This window comes from Macaca thibetana, chromosome 6, assembly GCF_024542745.1.
Source record: "Macaca thibetana thibetana isolate TM-01 chromosome 6, ASM2454274v1, whole genome shotgun sequence".
Lineage (NCBI taxonomy): Eukaryota > Metazoa > Chordata > Mammalia > Primates > Cercopithecidae > Macaca > Macaca thibetana.
Window position 1 is genome coordinate 159,051,356 of NC_065583.1, and position 20,691 is coordinate 159,072,046.

The following is a 20,691-nucleotide window of genomic DNA, read 5'->3' on the forward strand; positions in this document are numbered from 1 at the left end:
TGAAGCTTCTGGAAAAATAGGGGAAGATCTTATGGACTGTTAGATTGGAAAGACATAACTGCCCAAGACTTCCTAAAAGTTGACCCTAAGGGGACTTGTGGTTATGAATAGAATGCCGTTGGTTGCAGGAGAACACAATCCTGTTAGACTAACTAAAGAAGACAAATTAATTGCAAAAAATCCATTTAAAGAGATGAGTGAATTATGGAAACAAAAAGAATTAGAAGAACAAAAATTCCAGAGAGCAGAGTGTTTTGGCAAGGTTAGCTACCTTTCACAGGCTATTTTCTTTCCTGGGATATTTGCTGATTTGAAACACAGATCAGATCTGGTTCATGCAGAAGCACTGTAGGAAGGAAAGAGGAGTGAGCAAAGCTTGTGGCATTCATAGAAGCAACCACAACAATTTGGAAACAAAAGTATCCCCACATGCCTTGCCAATTTTCCTATAGCACCCTTGCTAAATTGAGACTGAGTAAAAGGTTAGGAGTTTCTGCAAAGTAAGTTAAAATCTTCAGAAGTCCCATAATAATTGGGAGGAGAAGTTCCACTTGAGAAAAGGAGTCTGCTCAGAACATGGCTGGTCTCCCCAAGATGCTCATCAAATTTGGATGGAGAATACGGCAGGATGCTAAACAGCCTGAACCTTCCACTGTCTTTCAGAGCTCTCAATCAACAGTGTAGAAGAGACAGGCCTGAGAAATAAAAACAGAACTAGAGGTGGAGGGGATCTTACTAAAATGTCAACCCAGTCTTGATCTAGCTCAGCCTCTTGGATTGGGGTGATGACCTCCTCACCTTATCTGCTCCACAGAGAAAACACAGATTCCTGTCTGGTCAAAGTAGCATCATACAGAGCTTTGACTTGTGCTTTTTCCACAATGTCTGGCATACAGTCACAAATTACTAACATAAAAAGAGGCAGGAGATTGTGATCAACTACCAGGTGAAACAAACAAACAATATAAGTAGATGCAAAGAAAGAAAATGATATTTTATTTAGCATCTTAAGATTACATTTTGATACAATGATCAGTATATTAAAGAGACTGAAAGACAATATGAATGAAAGTTATGAAAAGATGTGGGGTTTAATCATTGAATCAAAATCTGTAAAAGTAATCATTCTAAGACTGAAAAATACAATACTTGAAATGAAGACGTCATTGGATGAGTTGAACAGTATAGCTGAAGATTGGCTCAATGATCCCAAAGACAGATCAACATGAAATATTTGACTAGAGCACAGAGAATGCAAAAGAATACACATATCAGTCACATGCAAGTCATACTGCAAACCCCTTTATTCCTATTATTGGAGTTACTAAAGAAAAAAGAAAGAATAGGGTAGGACAAATATGTAAAGAAAACATAGTCAATATTTCCCAAAACTCTTAAAGCTAGCAATCTTCACATTCAAGAATCTCAGCCAACTCAGGATAGCTATAAAGACTCCTCAAGGATCTAGAACTAGAAATACCATTTGACCCAGCCATCCCATACTGGATATATACCCAAAGGATTATAAATCATGCTGCTCTAAAGACACATGCACACGTATGTTTATTGCAGCACTATTCACAATAGTAAAGACTTGGAATCAACCCAAATGTCCATCAATGACAGACTGGATTAAGAAAATGTGGCACATATACACCATGGAATACTAGGCAGCCATAAAAAAGGATGGGTTCGTGTCCTTTGTAGGGACATGGATGCAGCTGGAAACCATCATTCTCAGCAAACTGTCACAAGAACAGAAAACCAAACACCGCATGTTCTCACTCATAGGTGGGAATTGAACAATGAGATCACTTGGACACAGGAAGGGGAGCATCACACACTGGGGCCTATTGTAGAGTGGGGGGAGGGGGGAGGGATAGCATTAGGAGATATACCTAACGTAAATGACGAGTTAATGGGAGCAGCACACCAACATGGCACATGTATACATATGTAACAAACCTGCACATTGTGCACATGTACCCTAGAACATAAAGTATAATAAAAAAAAAGAAAGAAAGAAAACCACAACTAGGCATTTCACAACTAAACTGCTGAAAACGAAAGACTTGCTGATTCTAATGGGCTAGATGATCAATGTGCCACAGTCCTTATTTTAAACCCATATAAAATATTTCACAAATTATCTGAATATCGCTAGTTTAAAAAGGAAATTCATTTCAACAAAGTCAAAACAAGGGACAAATGAAAGATGGATAAATTGTGTTTATCATTTGAAGGTTGTAGCTGCTTTTCAAACCAGATAGAAACCATTTGTTTCTAATTGTCTCATAACTGAGATAAATAAAACCAATTTTAAGGAGAAACTTTATGCCTGACAAGTATGAGTCAATTGGAACATTGAGAAAACAATTCAAAAGAAGTCGAGTTTAGAACTTTACATCTTAACTCTTACTTTGTTTTGTGCTTTGTTTTTTGTCTTTTGTTTTCTGTTTTTGAGATGAAGCTTCGCTCTTGTTGTCCAGGCTAGAGTACAATGGTGCCATCTCGGCTCATGGCAACCTCAGCCTCCTGGGTTCAAGCAATTCTCATGCTTCAGTCTCCTGAATAGCTGGGATTACAGGCATGTGCCACTATGCCCAGCTAATTTTTGTATTTTCAGTAGAGACGGGGTTTCACCATGTTGGTCAGGCTGGTCTCAAACTCCTGACCTCAGGTGATCCACCCGCCTTGGCCTCCCAAAGTGCTGAGATTACAGGCGTGAGCCACCGCAGCCGGCCTTAACTCTTACTTTGTATGTTGACTTTAGAAAGCACAGATATACACTGTAGACAGCTTGACTGAGATTGCTCACATACCAGAATAATAGAGAATCAGGTGTCATTGTGGGTAGAAACAGAAGTAAGAAATCAACATTTACTGAGCCCTTAACAGTGCCAGGCATTAGACTACCTTTCTTACAGAGAGCACTGCAGATATGAAATGAACTTCACATAGATCACACATGGATGTGGAAATGAACCCATTCATTAGCCTGAATGCCCATAAGGTAAATCATTTCAGACAGTACAATATCTTCAGCTCCATCTCATTTCTTTTTTCATTCTATTGAGAAATAAACATTCATTCCAGCTGCCAGCTTCTGGATTTGTCTGGAGTGTTGCAGACCCAAGTGGAATCAGCCTGGGTTCCCATCGATTTCTTTCTTCAGGAACTAAGCTTGTGTTCCTCTTCTCCTCCCTCCTCTCAGAAACTACTGAGCCCTCTCTCTCTTCACTTGCACCATCCCCTCTCCCCACCCACAAGCCCGACTATGAAATGGGATGTCACCCTATTTTTGCCTCCCCTTCCAGCACATATATTCATTTCATCTTAAATTGTTTCTGCTAATCACTTTGGGAAACAGAGATAATTAAAATCATAAGCATGAAGGGAAAAAAATGAAATCATAAACATGAAGGGATTCAAAATCTCATCATTGGCCTGAAGCTGTGCTTCCTGGAGCACTCTTTATTCTACATCTGAAATTATAACTAAGCACAGTTGGGATTCTGCCCCTGTTCTCCCACTGTCTCAGCTAATTTAATTCTGGGTCCTATTCGTTGATTGAATTAAATCCTACCGATGTCATGAAAACATCCAATGTTTCCCCGCTCCAAGTGTTCAACTCACAACTCTGAAGCCCACCAAGAGGTCCCTGCTGAGGTACCAGCTATTTCCTCTGTAAGGCGGTAATCTCCAAGGTAAACAATCCACCAGCACCTGGTACCTCTCCTTACCCTGCCTCCTTGGAAGAAAGGAAAAAGAGAATTTAGCAGAAAAAAATTCCTAAAACCTAACAAAGTGTCCCAGCCCCTTTGGACAGACCTATGTACCCATCTGTCATAAGTAAACCCATACAACAAGAATGTTGCCATGTCTTTAAAAATTCGTGAGTTCCAGCCAAGCGCAGTGGCTCATGCCTGCAATCCCAGCACTTCGGGAGGTCAAGGTAGGTGGATCATGAGGTTCAGGAGATTGATACCATCCTGACCCACAAGGTGAAATCCCATCTCTACTAAAACTACAAAAATTAGCCAGGTGTGGGGTGCATGCCTGTAATCCCAGCTACTCGGGAGGCTGAGGCAGGAGAATTGCTCGTACCCGGGAGATAAAGGTTGCAGTGAGCCGAGATCAGGCCGCTGAACTCCAGCCTGGCGACAGAACTACACTCCATCTCAAAAATAAATAAAAATAAAAATTCCTGAACCCTCAATTTGTCTCCCCTATTCACTCAATTGAGTCATTATCTTTCCAAGCTAGACACATAGGAGCTATCTTTTCCTCCTTCCTTATCCTTTCCATTTGATCTGTGGTCATCCCTCATTCCCCTACTTATTTTATCGCCCCCTTTTATCCTCACACTTTTTCTCTTGTATGTTGAATGTATTTGCTAGTTACATGTTAATCACCCTTGAATTATCTTGAAAGAAACTGATACCAGCTGATGTTTCAAAGATTGACTTTCTATACCTGTTTTGTACTTTCACTTTAGTGATCATTTATTCTATTGTTTTAGGTTAATACTGTTGTTTTCATACCTTGAATAACTTTGCTTCCCACAAAGTAGAGGGTTTTGTTTCGTTTTGTTTTGTTTAGCATTTCTTATTTAACGCTTTATAAACACAATAACCTAGGAAAAGGGGTTACTTTACATCTACCTTCCATTCCTGCAGCTTTGATTCCTGGCACACAGCATGAAAAGCAAGCAGAGGAACACAGCAGTTAGCAACTTTCACCACTTTTCACCTGTTCTTCCCCATTATTGAATCTATCTAAGGAAGACATCATTGTGACTGCCAGGAGATGTCAGGCCTCAAAAGGGAAGTTGAAAATTATGTAAGAAATGAGCCCAGTGACCTCCATTTCCTTGCCTCCTTGGTAAATAATTTGTGGTTTTCCAAAACTGGAGGCATATTTTAGAGTTCAAGCAAGCTTGGCAGTAAATTGTCCCAAGGCTCATAAAAATGTGCACACGGGGTTTTGCAGACACCAAATCAAATAACTGAAGTGAAGTGAAACCAAAACAGAGCAGATGCGTGTATGCACAGGCACATCCCAGTCCCAGAACTGCAGAGAGTTGTCTGTCTTTTACGGTGTAACATCAATTCTAGAACATTAAACAGTTCAGTGGTAGGGAGGTGCAAGTCGCTCTTCTTTTAACCTCCAAAATATTTCTAACATCCAGTTTTCACTGCATTCATCAAAGAGATAGCTCATGGGTTACAACTTCGAACTTTGGAACAATTCAGGGTTTAGCAAAGCCGTTGTCCTCTGCTTCTTGTCTTCTGCATGTGCTGAGAGGATTGGGAAGGGAAGTCAGCGCTGTTAGTAAAGAAACGGAGGACAGAGGTGGGGCAAGCAAAGACACAGGCTCTGGTGTTGGAAAAAAAAGAAAAACAAACTTGAGGATCCTAGCAGGCTCCAGATCACAGGGATTAAGAAGAAATTGGCTCAAACTTAAATACTAAGTGTTCACTTCTATTTCCCTTCTGAATAAAACAGTAAGGGGATTGTGCCAATACCCTTCAGCAGTTAGCAGAAGAGTCCCAACTAGAATACAGAACTTGAGACGGTAAGTTCACTGCTCAGTGGACATACACCCAGATCACAAAGCCTTACAAATAGGGCTTTCTACATCCTCCCAGACCCTCCTATGTTTTTGTTTTTGTTTTTGTTTTTGTTTTTTTCCTCAAAGTGCCTACCTGAATGATCCTCTTCAAGAGAAACCAGGTCATAAGGCTTGTTCTCTTCTCTGCTGCAACCACGCAATGGACCTTGAAATCACTCAGAGCGAGAACCAGAGCCTCACAGTGGCGTCCAGGGTGTCCACCATCTGCTGAGCTTACACCGCCACCCACCCTGCCACCCTCACCTCTCAGGTCCCTCCAGCTGAACCCCTTTTTCACTCTGTCCCAACCGAATGGGGCTCATCGCTGCCTGTGTCTTTGCACTTTCTACTCCTCCCCCAGAGATCTTCTCACCCTGTTCTCTCTCCGCCCGTAAGTCTCTGCTCAGACATTACCTTTTCAGGGAGGCCTCTCTGACCATATCATCTAAATGGGTAAATGACAACTCTTCAAGACTCTTGTCCCCCACCTGGCTCTGCTTTTGCATACGGTACTTACCCCCTTCTCTTTTTTTTTTTTTTTTTTTTTTTTTTTTTTTGCTTTGAGATGGAGTCTCATTCTGTCACCCAGGCTGGAGTGCAGTGGCGCAATCTCGGTTCCCTGCAACTTTCACCTCCTGGTTCAAGTGATTCTCATGCCTCAGTCTCCCAAGTAGCTGAGATTACAGGCATGTACTGCCACACCTGGCTAATGTTTGTATTTTTAGTAGAGATGAGGTTTCACCATGTTGGTCAGGCTGGTCTTGAACTCCTGACCTCAAGTAATCCATCCACTTTGGCTTCCCAAAGTGTTGGGATTACAGGCATGAGCCTCCGTGCCCGGCCCTCACCTTCTTATATTCTATATAATTTTTGTCTTCCTCACCAGAGTATGAGCTCTGTGAAGCCGAGAGCTTTCCTTCCTTTTCTTCACTGATGAATCCCAGCATAAAAAAATTATGTCTTGTACACAGTAGGATTCAACAAGGAGATCTATGTATTATTTATATGTTTTTATATATCTCATTGACATATATGTTGTTTACATATATATCTTATTTACATATATCTCATATAGGTATATACACAAATGGTCCCTAACTTACGACGTTTTCAACTGTACAACGGTGTGAAAGTGAAACACATTCAGTAGAACCTGTACTTCAAGTTCCCGTACAACCATTCTGTTTTTCATTTTCAGTACAGAATTCAATAAACTACATGACATATTCAACACTTTATTATGAAATAGACTTTGTGATACATGATTTTGTCCAACTGTAGACCAATGTAAATATTGCGCATTTACATGTTAAGTGTCTAAGCACATTTGCAGTGGACTAGGCTAAGCTACGGTGTTCAAAAGGTTAGGTGCATTCAGTGCATTTTTGGCTTGGAATATTTTCAGCTTATGGTGGGTTTATCAGAACATAACCCCATCGTAAGTTGAGGAGCCTCTTTCTCTCTCTCTCTCTATTTTCTCTCTCTCTCTCTCTTTCTCTCTCTCCATATAAATGTATATACACACATACACACATATACATATATATACACACACATATATACATGCTCTGTGTGTGTATAGAGAGACAACTCTGTTCTCTGAGTGTGTGTATGTGTGTGTGTGTGTGTGTGTGTGTGTGTGTGTGTGTGTGTATGTGTATGCACAGGGAGAGAAAAGAGAGAAAGAGAAATCAAATCATCCATGGCTACATTTGAGAATAGATTTGTGTAATGATCTTTATTTTACCAATCAAAAAGTTAATGAAGAAATGGAACGGACAAATACAAGTACCAACAATATTATACTTAATTAAGGTTTTTCTCTTTTGATTTAATGACTAGACTTATTATAACTTCTTCTTACAAAATAAATTATTGAGCAGAACACAGGTTTGTTGAGGACCAGGAATTTTCAGGCATTCAGAAGTCTATCCTAGTCCATCCTCTGGGTCTAATGGAAAGTTACTTGCTCAATGTTTATGTGAGCCAGGAACCAGCAGAAGTGGGTGCATGACTTCAGTGAAAACACAGGGAAATTTTAGAGGGTGATGGCGTCGGAAGTCAAGTTGCATATCTGGAAGCCATCTCTTCCGTGATTCGTGACTTTAAGGACAAGTGGACATTTTTGAAAAGGTACATGGTGGTTTCTTTATAGTTTGGCACAGAGTCACTGTGGACTCAGGGTGTCCCAGACACAGGGAGCAAAGTGGGTGGCAGAGGAATCTAAGGGTGGTTCATGCTGACTGTTTGATCCAGCAGACATTTTTGAGACTTCTAAAAGGTTGGCATTTTATGGCCTATTTAGTCATTTAAATCCTCGTGGGCCTTTGACCAGCAGAAGTGGGTGAATAACTACAGAGCAGTTCAACCTGAACTTCCAATTGCAAAAAAGAAAAAGTGAGGGGGCAGGGGTTTGCTGGTGAATGACAGTCTCTTCGTGAGCTTCCCTGAAAAATAAAACAAAATTAAAGTTAAAATAAAACAAAATTAAAGACTACTGAAAACTAATCTAATAATATTGACATTTCTTCCCCCAAAATATCAGCTTTAAAGAACTGAATAGAGGGTGGTGGAGAGACTGAGCTTTCCTTTGTTATTGTTCTCTTTTGATCATTTCACAGCTCCTACTTTATTTTAATAATGCGTCCAAAGACTGATTCACCCTCTGTCTCCCACTTTAATAAAGGTTCATTAGTGGATTAGGAGAGATTTGAAACCGAGCCCAGTGGAGTCAGCAGAGACAAGTTCCAAACAGCCATTCAGCACATTTTGAAAAGCGCCAAGCTAGCAACTTGGAAAAGAGCCACCAATAAAATGTGGGTGTACTTGTGTCCATGGAACCCCAGTGGACAGACAAAGCACCCCCACTTCCAGGAGGGGCAACGTGGCTCACTGAAAATGTTCAAGGCAAAGATTGTTGTGTCTACTTTGAGCCAACCCCAAGAAAATAAATATAGCCCATCCACATGGAAAATCAGGGAGAAACTGATGACCACATATATTATTATAATCAAAATAAGTAAATAAGTGCAGCCACTTGTGCTACTCTGGAATCCCAGCATCCTCTTTGAAATCTACAAGCCCTTCTCAATCGTAGCAGGTCCCACACTCCTACCTGGCCTAAAGAGGGGGTCAACCACTGGTGTTTGTAAGCACGCAGGTGGTTCACACCTCAATGCTTCACTTCCTTCTAAGCCTTCTCCAAGGGTGAAACTAAGGAGGGAGCTGTTGACTTCATCCTTTTTCCCTGTTTCCATAGGTTTTATCAAAATTATTTCTGATGATATTTTCAATATGTACACAAAAATTCTACTTCTATTAGTATTACGAATATGATAACAAGCTAACAATTGAGTACTTGTGAATTTTTCTAAGAACGTTACAGCCATTAGCTCATTTAATATTCAGAATCCTGCAACACATTATAACCCATACTCTTGATTGTCTGATTTAAGCCATATCTATAATCTCCTTTCTCTCCCAAATTCAAGCAAAGGTGGTCAGAAGACACAAATCAGGCCCATAAGTGAGTTTCTGCTTATTGGAAATTTGAGAAAAGCATTGATTTTCTGATAAAAAGGCCGACTCAGCTAAAACTCTCCCATGTCTCTTTTCTCTTCTTCTTGTATGAAAAGTAGAATCGCACACACGGTATGGCAGAGACAAAAAACCTCATTTCTCTCACACTATTGATCAACAGCACCTGCTCTTTGGGTTTCTCTTTGTTTAAGCTACTGTAAGTCATACTTTCTGGTACTTTCAGGCGAAGATATTCCTATCAGATGCCATTTACTGGTGAGGAAGCTGACACATGATGAAATGAAGCCATCTATCCAAGATCACCCAGGTGAGAAGTGCAAAAGCTTAGCTTAAACTCAAACTCTTTTTTCCCAGAGCCCACATTACTAACCACTATGGCATGCTGTGATGCCCTTGGCAACCATTAGATTAGAAATAAGGACATTCTAGGCTGGCCCGGTGGCTCACATCTATAATCCCAGCACTCTGAGAGGCCCAGGTGGGCAGATCACCTGAGCTCACAAGTTCGAGACCAGCCTGGACAACATGGCGAGACTCCATCTCTACTAAAAATGCACACGAAAAGAACCCAGGCATGACGGTGCATGCCTGTAATCCCAGCTACTCAGGAGGCTGAGGCTGGAGAATTGCTTGAGCCCGGGAGGAAGAGGTTGCAGAGAGCTGAGACTGCACCACTGTACTCCAGCCCAGGCAATAGAGCCAGAAAGGAAAGAAAGAAAGGGAAGGGAAAGGAAGGGAAGAGGAAGTGAAGGGAAGGGAAGGGAGAAGGAAGGGAAGGGAAGCCGCACACCACCACGCCCAACTAATTTTGTATTTTTAGTAGAGATGGGGTTTCACCATGTTGGCCAGGATGGTCTCGAACTCCTGACCTCAGATGATCCACCCAGCTCAGCCTCCCAAAGTGTTGGGATTTGCCACTGCACCCAGCCTATTGTTATTCTTTTACTCAAGTTCTCTATACAACTTTTGTATTAGCTACAGAAACACAAAGTCAAGTTCTGAATCCTCTTGCCTCTGCTTGCAACTCTGTTGCCATCTCACCCATCCTGGATCTAGCCAATACTTTCCTTTAATTTTAAATTCTTTTAATCTGTGGAACATGCCAGTATGCCAGAAGTTTCCTAACTGTATTCATTTATATGATGCCAAGGGAAAATGGAAAGAGGAAGAAAAGAAAGGGGGTGGGGAATGAGAAAGGGAGGATGGGGGAAGGGAAGGAAAGAAAACATTGTTATAACTATTTTACCAGAATTGATACATTGTGTTGAGATAACCTTTTTAACTTTCTATTTGGAAATAATTTTTAACATTACAAAAAGTCATAAAAATAAAAATAGTACAAAGATCATCTATCCATTTAGCCTTTACCCAGATTTTGCTGCTGTTAACAGTTTATTCCCATTTGCTTTGTCATTTGCAATAGATGATAGATGATCAATAGATCAGTAGATTAATAGACTGCCAGATGATTGATAGACAGACAGATAAATAGGTAATTTTTTTCTGAACATTGTTTTTTATCCCTAAATACTTCAGTGTATCCTAAGGGATATTCTTTTCTACAACCACCATGGGCTTATCAACTTCATACATTTGCATTGATACAATAATTTTCCTACTCTAACAATCATATTCTAGTTTTGTCCATTGACTGAATAATGTCCTTTCTTGCATTTTCTCCCACCAGTGCAGAATTGGTAGAGCTTCATTATAGAAGCGTTTGTTGCTGCTGTTGCTGCTGCTGTAACTGTTTATATATTAGTTCAATTATTTGATGAAAAACTGTTAGCCCTTGAATAGGGGCCAACCTGTGGATAGCCCTTATCAGGACTCAGGCTTCCAAGAGCAGTTCATACTTGACCTCATCTCTTCCATGCCTACCCTCTGTTTTATCCTTTCCACTCCTTTTTGTTGCAGAAAGAAACAAACAGCAGGGCTCGCTTTAGACCCAGGTGAGCTGGGCTCCTCCCTCAGTCCTCACGATTCAGGGGCCCATGAAAATGTCTTTCATGATAGTTTCTGAGAACCCCCCTCCCACCCTGGGCCTGGCTGGTTCCTGGGCCTGGCTGGAGCTGGTAGTGTGGTCTGGGCAGGTTTCCTGAGCCCACATGGGGATTTGCTTGTACCCAGTCCCCCTTTCTCTCCTTTAGAGTTCTTTCCAACCCACTTTCTTATGCACGAGATGGGCTTGACATTCCAAAGAGCTCCAGAAATCGTGCCTGCAAGGTCATCCTGGGGCCCTGGGGCTGACCTCCAGTTCCAGAAAAGCAGCCTAGGGAGTGGATTGATTCTGCTGACTGGCACAGGGTTGCTGTCATGGGATGGTGTGTGATTGGGCCACCAGAATGGTGCTGACATCCTGATTTTGAATGATTCTCACTCACTCGGTCACAGGATGAGTTCAGGACTCTGGGCTCCCAACAGCCATCCACCAGCCCTTGGGTTCGAGCTGCATGTGAGGTTTCCTGCCTCCTCAGTTATCCCCCTTGCTGCTACTGTGGTGTTGCCTCTGCTCTGCAGCACCCGCGGCGGCAGGCAAGGTTTATGCTGTGCACCTGCTGCTGCTGAAACCCAGGGCCATCGCCCCACCCCTCTGCAGGCTGCACCACAGTGCTCGAGGGTGGCTTCACCCACCTCCTCCAAGGGCTTTCCAGATGGTTGTTCTGCAACACCAGCAGGCTCTTCCAATCCATGTTCATTCTTTCCTCCAGCTGATGGGGTGCCTGGCCCTCCCAGGTTAAGCTGAGCGAGATAAGGGTCAGGGATTCCTTGCATAAATGGGATCACTCTTCTTGCTCCACCACTGGAAACAGTGTGAGGAAACCAGGGGTGCAGTCAACATGAAAAGAGATCACATTTTAGGAATGCTGTCATTACAGCCTCAAGGGTTCAAGAGACGACATGGTTGGAAAATGTGTTGTTCTATATTTATACCATAAAGTTCCAAAGGGTAAATTTAACATGACCATAAAATAAATGACTATGCACATTTTCCTGCATACTCTGTGCATTTGTGGTCATCTTCAAAGAAATACGGGCACAACCTCTGAAAAAGCCATCGGAAGCCAGTATTCACAGGCAGCAGGATGGATGGTACAGCATCGTGAGTAATGATGTAGCCAGCATGAAACAAATAGCATTGGGGACTTTAGAGGCAAGAAGAATCAGAATGTCTCAACACGGACAGGTTCTGACAAGCTATAGGTCTTGAATAATAACACAATTGCTACCCTTTTCTCACAGTGGGAAATATGAATTATCCAGGAACAGCACACTTGACAATAACTAATATGAAGAGATGATTTCTGGATCCAGAAGGAAAGAAGTAGTGTCGGGATGGTACAAAGAATTATCAAGTAGTCTGGACAATAAACAAATACATCAGTACCTCTTTATCTATCATTCTAAATCTTCAGTGATCAATCACTAAACCTCATATACGTTTAAAATTTTGCAAAGCATTTTTCAAAGGAATTGCTTGTATAAATGGGAGACCCACACAAAAAAATACTTGCCCAGAGTCCCACACATCCTAGTGTGGGCCCTAAAGAGGCAGACACGTTCTCCATGTCCTAATTCTAAGAAGGCCATCACAAAGCGTGAAAGCATTCCAAAGACAACTCAGTTTTTCTTACATCTTGATCAATTCCCATTGACTTTTAAGCATCGTAGAAAGTAGAAAAATTACAACTGGAAAATGTGCCTGGAATACAGGGAGATACCCACTGAAACTTGAGACCAGAGTAAGAGGCACTGACTTTAGCTCAAAACAGTGAAGTCTCCAAGGCCACATGCACACCCTTTGAACAAGGAAGAAAACATGGCTGTGCAGTTGCACAACTTGAGGAATAGCACATGGGGATGGGCTGCCAGTCTAGCTACAGAAGGAAGTATACAATCCCATTACTGCAAGCTAAGAAGGACAATTCATCATGACAAGGTTCTGTGGCAGTGTCTAAGGAGTCACTGTACTTTACTCAACAGTAAAACAGAACTCGGAAGAGAAGCTGATCTGTTTTCACAACTAGGTGAGTCCTAGTCACCTGTTCCTTGGAAACTGCTTCATTTTCTTTCTGCTTCTTTTGTGCTACACCCACGTTTTCTTCCCCTTCTCCCCGGGTCTCCTGTTCTGCAGGATTAGAGCTCAGCCCAAAGCCGTATGTTCTGTTCCTCCCCAGCAGCAACATTTCCACGTTCGGAAGTGCCAACCTATGCGCAGTTCTTCTCATGTCAGTTTCATTGTTCCTTCCCTCCTTCGCTTTGTGATAATTATGCCTATTGGTATCTCCATTTATTTTTCCAAAGAGCACTAAGAAATGTATAACCCCAGAGCAACAGAAGCACAACCCACCACTACTTCCTTTTTTTTTTTTTTTTTTTTTTTTTTGGAGTCTTTGGCTAGGATCAAGTTACCATTTGCTGTCTTCGTATGCTGGCAGGAAGAATTACAGAAATAAATAAGTTAACCCTCACTTCAACAATTACCGGAAACCATGATTAATTCAAACAAAAGATATGTGCAATGACTTTAACATTTAGAAGGGCCAAATTATGCTCTCCTTTCTTTATTGAGTAAAGCATACTCTGCCAAGGAAAGCCTGATTTCTGTGTTTCTGTCACTTAATTGGTAGTAGAGGATGGCTACAACTTTTTTTGGAAAACTTCAGACATGACAGGGAAAAAGAACAAAAAATTAAAGAAAACAAAGAGTATGGTAAAACTGTGAGAGGGAAAGGAGGAAACAGAAAAAATGAAAGAAAGAGGTGTGTCTGATAGGATGGAGAAGGAGTCAGTTCCACGTAGATAGAGAGACTCTTGGGATATGGTTTTTGCCAGATGCCATATATGTTGTATATGCAACTGGGATAGCAATAGCAGAGGTTGTTTTGAAAATGAATTGTCTAATGGGAATTTGCTGCACGCCTATCTTACGCTATGTGTGAGGAACATTTCAAGCCCAGTGGTTACACATCAGCATTATCTTCTATTGTTACATGTCAGTGTCCCTCTTTAAATCACAGTGAGGGCTGGGATGCAGGAAAAATGAAGCGTGGGTCCACCTAGCACAATACCTTTTTCTCAGCAATTCTATTAACATAACAATTGTGCCAAATGTCACAATACAAATGCCAACAGACAGCTGGACACGGGGGCTCCTATAATCCCAGCACTTTGGGAGGCCAAGATGGGAGGATTCTTTGAACTCAGGAGTTCAAGACCAGCCTGGGTGACATAGTAAGACCTCATCTCTACTAAAAATAAAAAAATAAAAATTAGCCAAGCATGGTGGTATGTGCCTGTAATCCCAGCTACTCAGGAAGCTAAAGTGGGAAGATCATTTGAGCCCAGTAGTTCAAAGCTGCAGTGAGCTCACATGACTGCACTCCAGCCTGGGTGACAGAGCAAGGCGCTGTCCAAAAAAAAAAAAAAAAAAAAAAAAAGCCAACCAAAGAATTTGAACACATTGTTTTTATTCTGGCTTTACAAGGAATTTCAGTATATGAAGAGATTTCCTTGCTTAAATTATTTTGCTAAAATATTTAAATAATAGCTGGCATTAATGAGTGAGTGTGATGTTCTAGGTATACTTTCAGGTACCTTAACTGTAATAATTTATGGAAACCTTACAATAGGTCTACCTTCATTTTGCAAATGAGGAGACTGAAGCTCAGAGGGACTAAGCAACCTTCCCAAAGTTTCCCTCTGGTAAGTGATGAAGCTGGCTTACAATCACAAAGCAGCTTATTCGAAGCTACTTTTGAACTCTCAGATATTCCAACACATTAAATCAATTAGCATCAACTAGCATTTTTAATGACTTTTGATTTGGTTCTACTTGCTGCATCTGCAGTTACTGTCATTCATCCACAAACTAAATATGCTTTGTCACTCTCCTGATTTTTAAAGTGCTCTGTTCTCCTGAACTTGACAAAAGCTGAATATTCATTCAGGAAGCACATAACTGGTGAAATCTATTAAACCATCCATGCCACAGATCTGAAACTGTCATGGGTAGTTCAGTAATTTTTGAGAATCCACAATGCCCTTAGAACTGTACAGAAGATGAAAGAATATTATCTCTACCTCACCCTCTTAAAAAAGCCAGAGAAAAAGCCAGCAGAACTTCTTGTTCCCGTGTCTGCTGGCACATCATATGCTTTTAGATACGATCATCGAGACAAGCAGTGTTTCATTTTTCATTTTAAGCCCCACCCTACAACCAGCAGAAGAGAAAGGTTTCTAAATCACGCAGACCCATGTTACTTTTTCCAGCGGAGCTGGCGAGGGAGTAAGGTGCTGTTTTTAATTCTGGAAACCAACACACACAAGAGAAGTCTGATCCTACAAAACCATTCCTCTGGGACAGCATCACCTTTCAGTCTCATAACATTTCATTGCCTATATAATTCACACTTTTAGAGTATAATTACGGGTTAATATCACATTTGCACACAAACTTCACACAGGCACAATAAATCAATTACAGCAGCCTGAAAAGTCAAAGACACATCTCTGAGGTATCTGCTTATCCATAAGCCTGTTTAGAAAAAATTCCCTTCCCTGTTTAGTTTGTCTCCAGGGGCTAATGCCTAAATCCAGAAGCCTGAACTTTCCCATCATCTCCACATCTCTTTTACTCAAGGAGAGCTCCAAACTCCATTTTAGGACTTTTTCTCAAACAGGTTCTCTTAATGGTAATATTCAAATAAAGGTAGAAATGTTTCAATATTAATAATTCGTCTTTAGTGGGTTTTATCATTTGCAATTTACTACCTCATATAGTTTTCTTGTAACACACCAAGCAACCCTGTGACATGTTATGTGAGTGACTTGTGATTATCAGCATTTTACACATAAAAAATGTGACCTGAGAGAGGCGATGTAATATTATTACTGGTTACATGGCTGGGAGATATTACAGTCAAGATTCATACCTAGGTTTTCCGAGGCTGAAATGTTCAGCAAAAATCCACTTTAATATGAATCAGGCCATATGCACACACATTTTATTAAACAAAAATCTAGAAAATATCCCAAGAGTAGATTGTAAGCATTCCCTGAGGTATTTTCTACGAATTCAAGCATACTACAGCTACCACCACATAAAAGACAGATGTGAAACCAGACTCAAACTGAAAACCAACAGAACTATTTTTATTGCCCACGCTTTGTATAAAAAGCAAGAGGAGAAAAGAGCCTGAAGATCAAATGACAAAGAACTTTCTAAATCTGTCACTTAGTAACATATTGCTAAATTCTTGTTCTCTTTGTCCCAACATGTTAAAAGTCTGCCTTCTACAGAAGATTTTATGTTCTTTCTCTGTCTCTCAATACTCTACCTTCTCGATTGCAATGGAAGAATGACAGGGTGACTGATTAATACACGCATAATATCAAAAATGTGTAAGACATGTGTAAAGAGAATTTTTTTTTGTCTTTGACATTGTTTGTGTTCCTCCCATTTATACTAATTTTTCAGGTATGGGTATTGTATTTTGAAGATCCAGCATACTGCAAAGCCAATTAAACACAGAGGACATAACTTTCGCCTTGGGAGATGCACACGTGCCCACAAAACCCGCCCCTGAGTTGCCCCTTTCTCTATGTCTGCATTTCAGATCATCTCTAAAACATTTGTGGGCAGCTCATAATTCTTGCCAAATCCATATTTAACCTTCTGCAGTCACATTAGTGGACACGGCTTCGGCATTCGTTGCCTAGAAAACAGATCAATAGACTCTACATTTTGAAGGGCATCAAATCCTCCCGGTCTGCAGCAGAGAGGCGGTGGGCCTGAGAAGAGCCAGCAGCAGTCAGATTGAGCCTCACAGCGCTGCCTGCACCGCAGGGAACAGAACCTTTCTGGGACTTGCCCGGCATCCCTCGCCTAGCGGGGGCTAAGTTGCTGTGCTTCTCCTGGGCACTCAGAAATGCATCAGCCTGGGCCAGCAAATCAAGGCCGAAGCGCAAACGAATTACAGTCTGTGTGTGGCCAGAGCAATCCCAACGACTCCCTTGATTAAACTTTAGAGGGGTTTCAAAACGTCTGCAGGAAGACGCGTTCCAGCCCAGCTGTCTTTTCTCCCTTCCGCACCTTCAACAAACTGTTGGGCAAGATTACAGGACAGTCTCCCTTTCCCTATTATATATTTCTGTAACAATTTGAGTCTCTTTAAATGGTAAGCAGATATCCTTCTTATCAGAAAAAAATAATAATAATGCTTAAAAATTACCTCCAGCTCAATATTCTTTTTTTATCATTGCTATATCTGAATAACACGTTCAAATGAAAACTGTGTTGCCTCTGTTTGAGTCCCAATCATGAAGGGCTGAGCTGCTTCCAAAGACCATGAAGAATGTGCTTCTGTTCAATTTAAATGATTATCTCAATGTGGAATACGAGTAGGTTTTGTTAGGTCTTTGAAACCATTTCTGTGTCGCATATCATAAAGTCTGAGCCATTCACAACCATGAATAAAATGACAAGTTGTAAACGAGTAAAATGTAAAATTGCATGCACTGCAATTTGACCCTTTCATTCAAAAGCTGAAAAATCTGTCTTAATTCTGGAAATTCCTTCAATAGACAGAGTTGGAAATATTCCACCAAACTATATGTTTGTTTTATAAATAAAACACATCATATCACATATCCAATGTCAAATATGCTCTTGGCTCTACCTTCAAAGGCTACCTCAGACCTAATCGCTGCTCACTCCTTCTACTGCTTCCATACTGGCTCAAACCATTCTCCCTCGCCTAGATCATAGACAATTTGTGATTCCATGTAGCCCCTTAAATGTCTATTCCAAACACATGACCCTCTGAAAACATAAGTCAGATCATGTCACTGCTCTGCCCACTACCCTACAATAGCTCCCTGGTTTCCTCTGAGGAAGAGCCAACACCCATAAAGGCCACCAGGCCCTCCTTGAATTGCCCCCATTAGAGCTCTCCTTCTCATCCCTGATCCGGCATAATGGCTTCTTGCTGTCCTCAATTATGCCTTGGCTGCAGCTCCTCTCTGCCTAGAAACCTCTCCTCTACATATCTGCATAGCTAACTCCCTTTACTTCCTTCATATCTTTGCTCAAATTATCCCATTTCAGTGAGGCTTTCCCAGACATCCCTATTTAAATGGTAACCACTGCCTTTCTTCTTCCCCCACTACCCCACTCCACTGTTCCCTGTTGCCATAGCAATTCGTCTTTTCTGGGATATTATACAAATTACCATTGTATTATGGTGATTGGTTATCATCTGCCTTTGTTCATTTGGTTCACTTGTATATCTCAAATCACCTGGAACCATACTTGACCCATAGTAGGGGCTCAGTAAATATTTGGTAATGAATGTTGAAAGAAAGACGAGTTGGAAATGGCTAAAATTATGCTATCCTTTACCAAGATACTCCATTGCAAATTTTGGAATTTCCTTTTTCTTACATACAGTTCTTAATATTGATTTACCTCTCCAACATAATCCACAAGGGAATAAAAGAAGGTTCAATTCCTCTCTTTCTATTCCAACCAAAGTTACACTTTTTGAGGAGAGAAAGTGGAAACTAGGCCTGTGAGCTCAAATTTTCCCCACTGTGCATAAATGTTTGCATATGTGTATCTGTTGTTAGAATGGCCTCATAAATTGTAACAGCAAGTCAGAGAAAGCCAAGTGAGCTATCCAAAATTCAACTAAATGTCATCTTAAATACTATCCAAAATTCAACTGAATATCATCTTAAATATTCATCAGAGTTGTAAGGTCTTAAGACCATGAAAGCATGCAGAATCACATCAAGAAAAAAAAAATCTTTACCACTTAATAGAAACTATACTTTTAAATATCTTGAGATTCCATCAATTGTCTTTAGGTGGTACAAGAGTCTTAAGAAGTCAAGGAAAAAATATATTTACAACTCTTACAAAACAAACAAACAAAAAAATTAAGTTCCATCAGGTGATCAACCTGGATAAAATCTGCAGATTTCTGTGAATAAAGAGAAGAACTGGGGAGCTATGTGAATAAAACTTCAAGCCAGAGGAATGAGCTACAGGACCAAAGAGGCCCACCCTTATTACATTTCAAAGTCCATGAAATGACAACTGTAACAAAAGGCTCCATGTATTCCATTGTGATCATTCACAAGACTCCAGTCTTAAGTAACCTGAATTAACAGGGAAGGAGCCTACTATCTTCCATAAATTGGGAAGCATCTTTTAACCTTGGGAAAATATAGCATTACCAAAGAAAATTTTAAGAGCCTGAAAATCGTTGCATATTATTTGTGTTAAAACAGAATCTAGAGGCCAGATGTGGTGGTATGTACCTGTAGTCTCAGCTACTCATAGGGCTGAGGTAGAAGGATCACTTGAGCCCAGGATTTCGAGTTCAGCCTGAACAACATAGCAAGATCCCACCATTAAAATTTTCTTTAAAAATTTATCATTAAAAAAATAATAATGTATTTATGCCTATAATCCCAGCACTTTGGGAGGCCAAGGCAAGCAGATTGCTTGAGTCAAGAAGTTTGAGACCAACCTGGACAACATAGTGAAACATCTCTACAAGAAAGCACAAAAAAAATCACTGGGTGTGGTGGCATATGCCTGTAGTGCCAGCTACTCAGGAGGTTGAGGCAGGAGGATCACTGGAATCCAGGAGGCGGAGGTTGCAGTGAGCCAAGATCACACCACTGCACTCCAGCCTGGGTGACACAGTGAGACCCTGTCTCAAAGAATAATAATAATAATAACGATGTAGAAGAATGCCTGGCACAAAAAAAAGGTGTTCAATAAACATTGGCCATCATTATATTAAACTGGAATCTATATGCATTTAATGTGCTTCTCATGACAAACTTCTCAAATCAAACATTTTGAGGTACTTGGAATGATTTGGCCTGTTGAACCGACAACCTTATAATGTTCATTTAAAATGTATGTTTGAGTCATTGACTTAAACTTCAGGTCTTAAGATAAAATCATGCTAAGTCTGGGCATTATATTAGAATATCAAAGATAATTAAGGCCCTCCTTATTAAGTGTATTTTTATATTACAGTAGTTATTTAGGATGGGGAAAGTTTTATTTGTTAAGACAAATAACAAAATTAAAGTAAAAACTATAAGATGTAGAAATGCTAACTTAGTAGAGTAATATACCAGGATGGATGGGGTTTATCTAGGTCTGTAAAAGGAAGCAACATTATTCCCAGGCCCTTTAGAAATTATTGTGAAAATCTGCTAAGTAGAAGAGAATAGAATAAGAAAGTTTGTAAACTGAACTATAAAGATTCAAAAACAACTGGAGTTTTGAATTCTCAACTTTCATAAACTAAATACTAGTTGGTTCAAAATAAAAGTAGACAATTTATCTTTTCTAAATTTTGTGCACATTTCTGCACTCAAAAAACATTTAGGAAGGGTAAAAAATAATGACGATGAAAACCCAAATGTGTGACTTCTAACCAAGGAAAGCTAGTGTCAGGGAAGTGGGGTGTCCTCAATGTGCAGGGACTGGAGAGGGAATGGGTGGGTAG

At 40.6% G+C, this 20,691-nt stretch overlaps 2 long non-coding RNA genes across 2 annotated transcripts in view; both read right to left on the bottom strand.

Annotated features, from left to right (window-relative positions):
• Nucleotides 1-20,691, bottom strand: part of LOC126957191 (uncharacterized) — a 39,653-nt gene that overhangs the window by 2,306 nt on the left and 16,656 nt on the right. The window lies entirely within an intron of this gene.
• The window catches only part of LOC126957187 (uncharacterized), a 29,645-nt gene continuing 16,164 nt past the window's right edge, over nt 7,211-20,691 (bottom strand). The window contains exons 2-3 of the long non-coding RNA XR_007726680.1: nt 11,789-11,957; nt 7,211-8,061 (exon numbers count right to left, since the gene is read on the bottom strand). This is a non-coding gene — a long non-coding RNA (uncharacterized LOC126957187). The remainder of the gene's footprint in view (nt 8,062-11,788; nt 11,958-20,691) is intronic.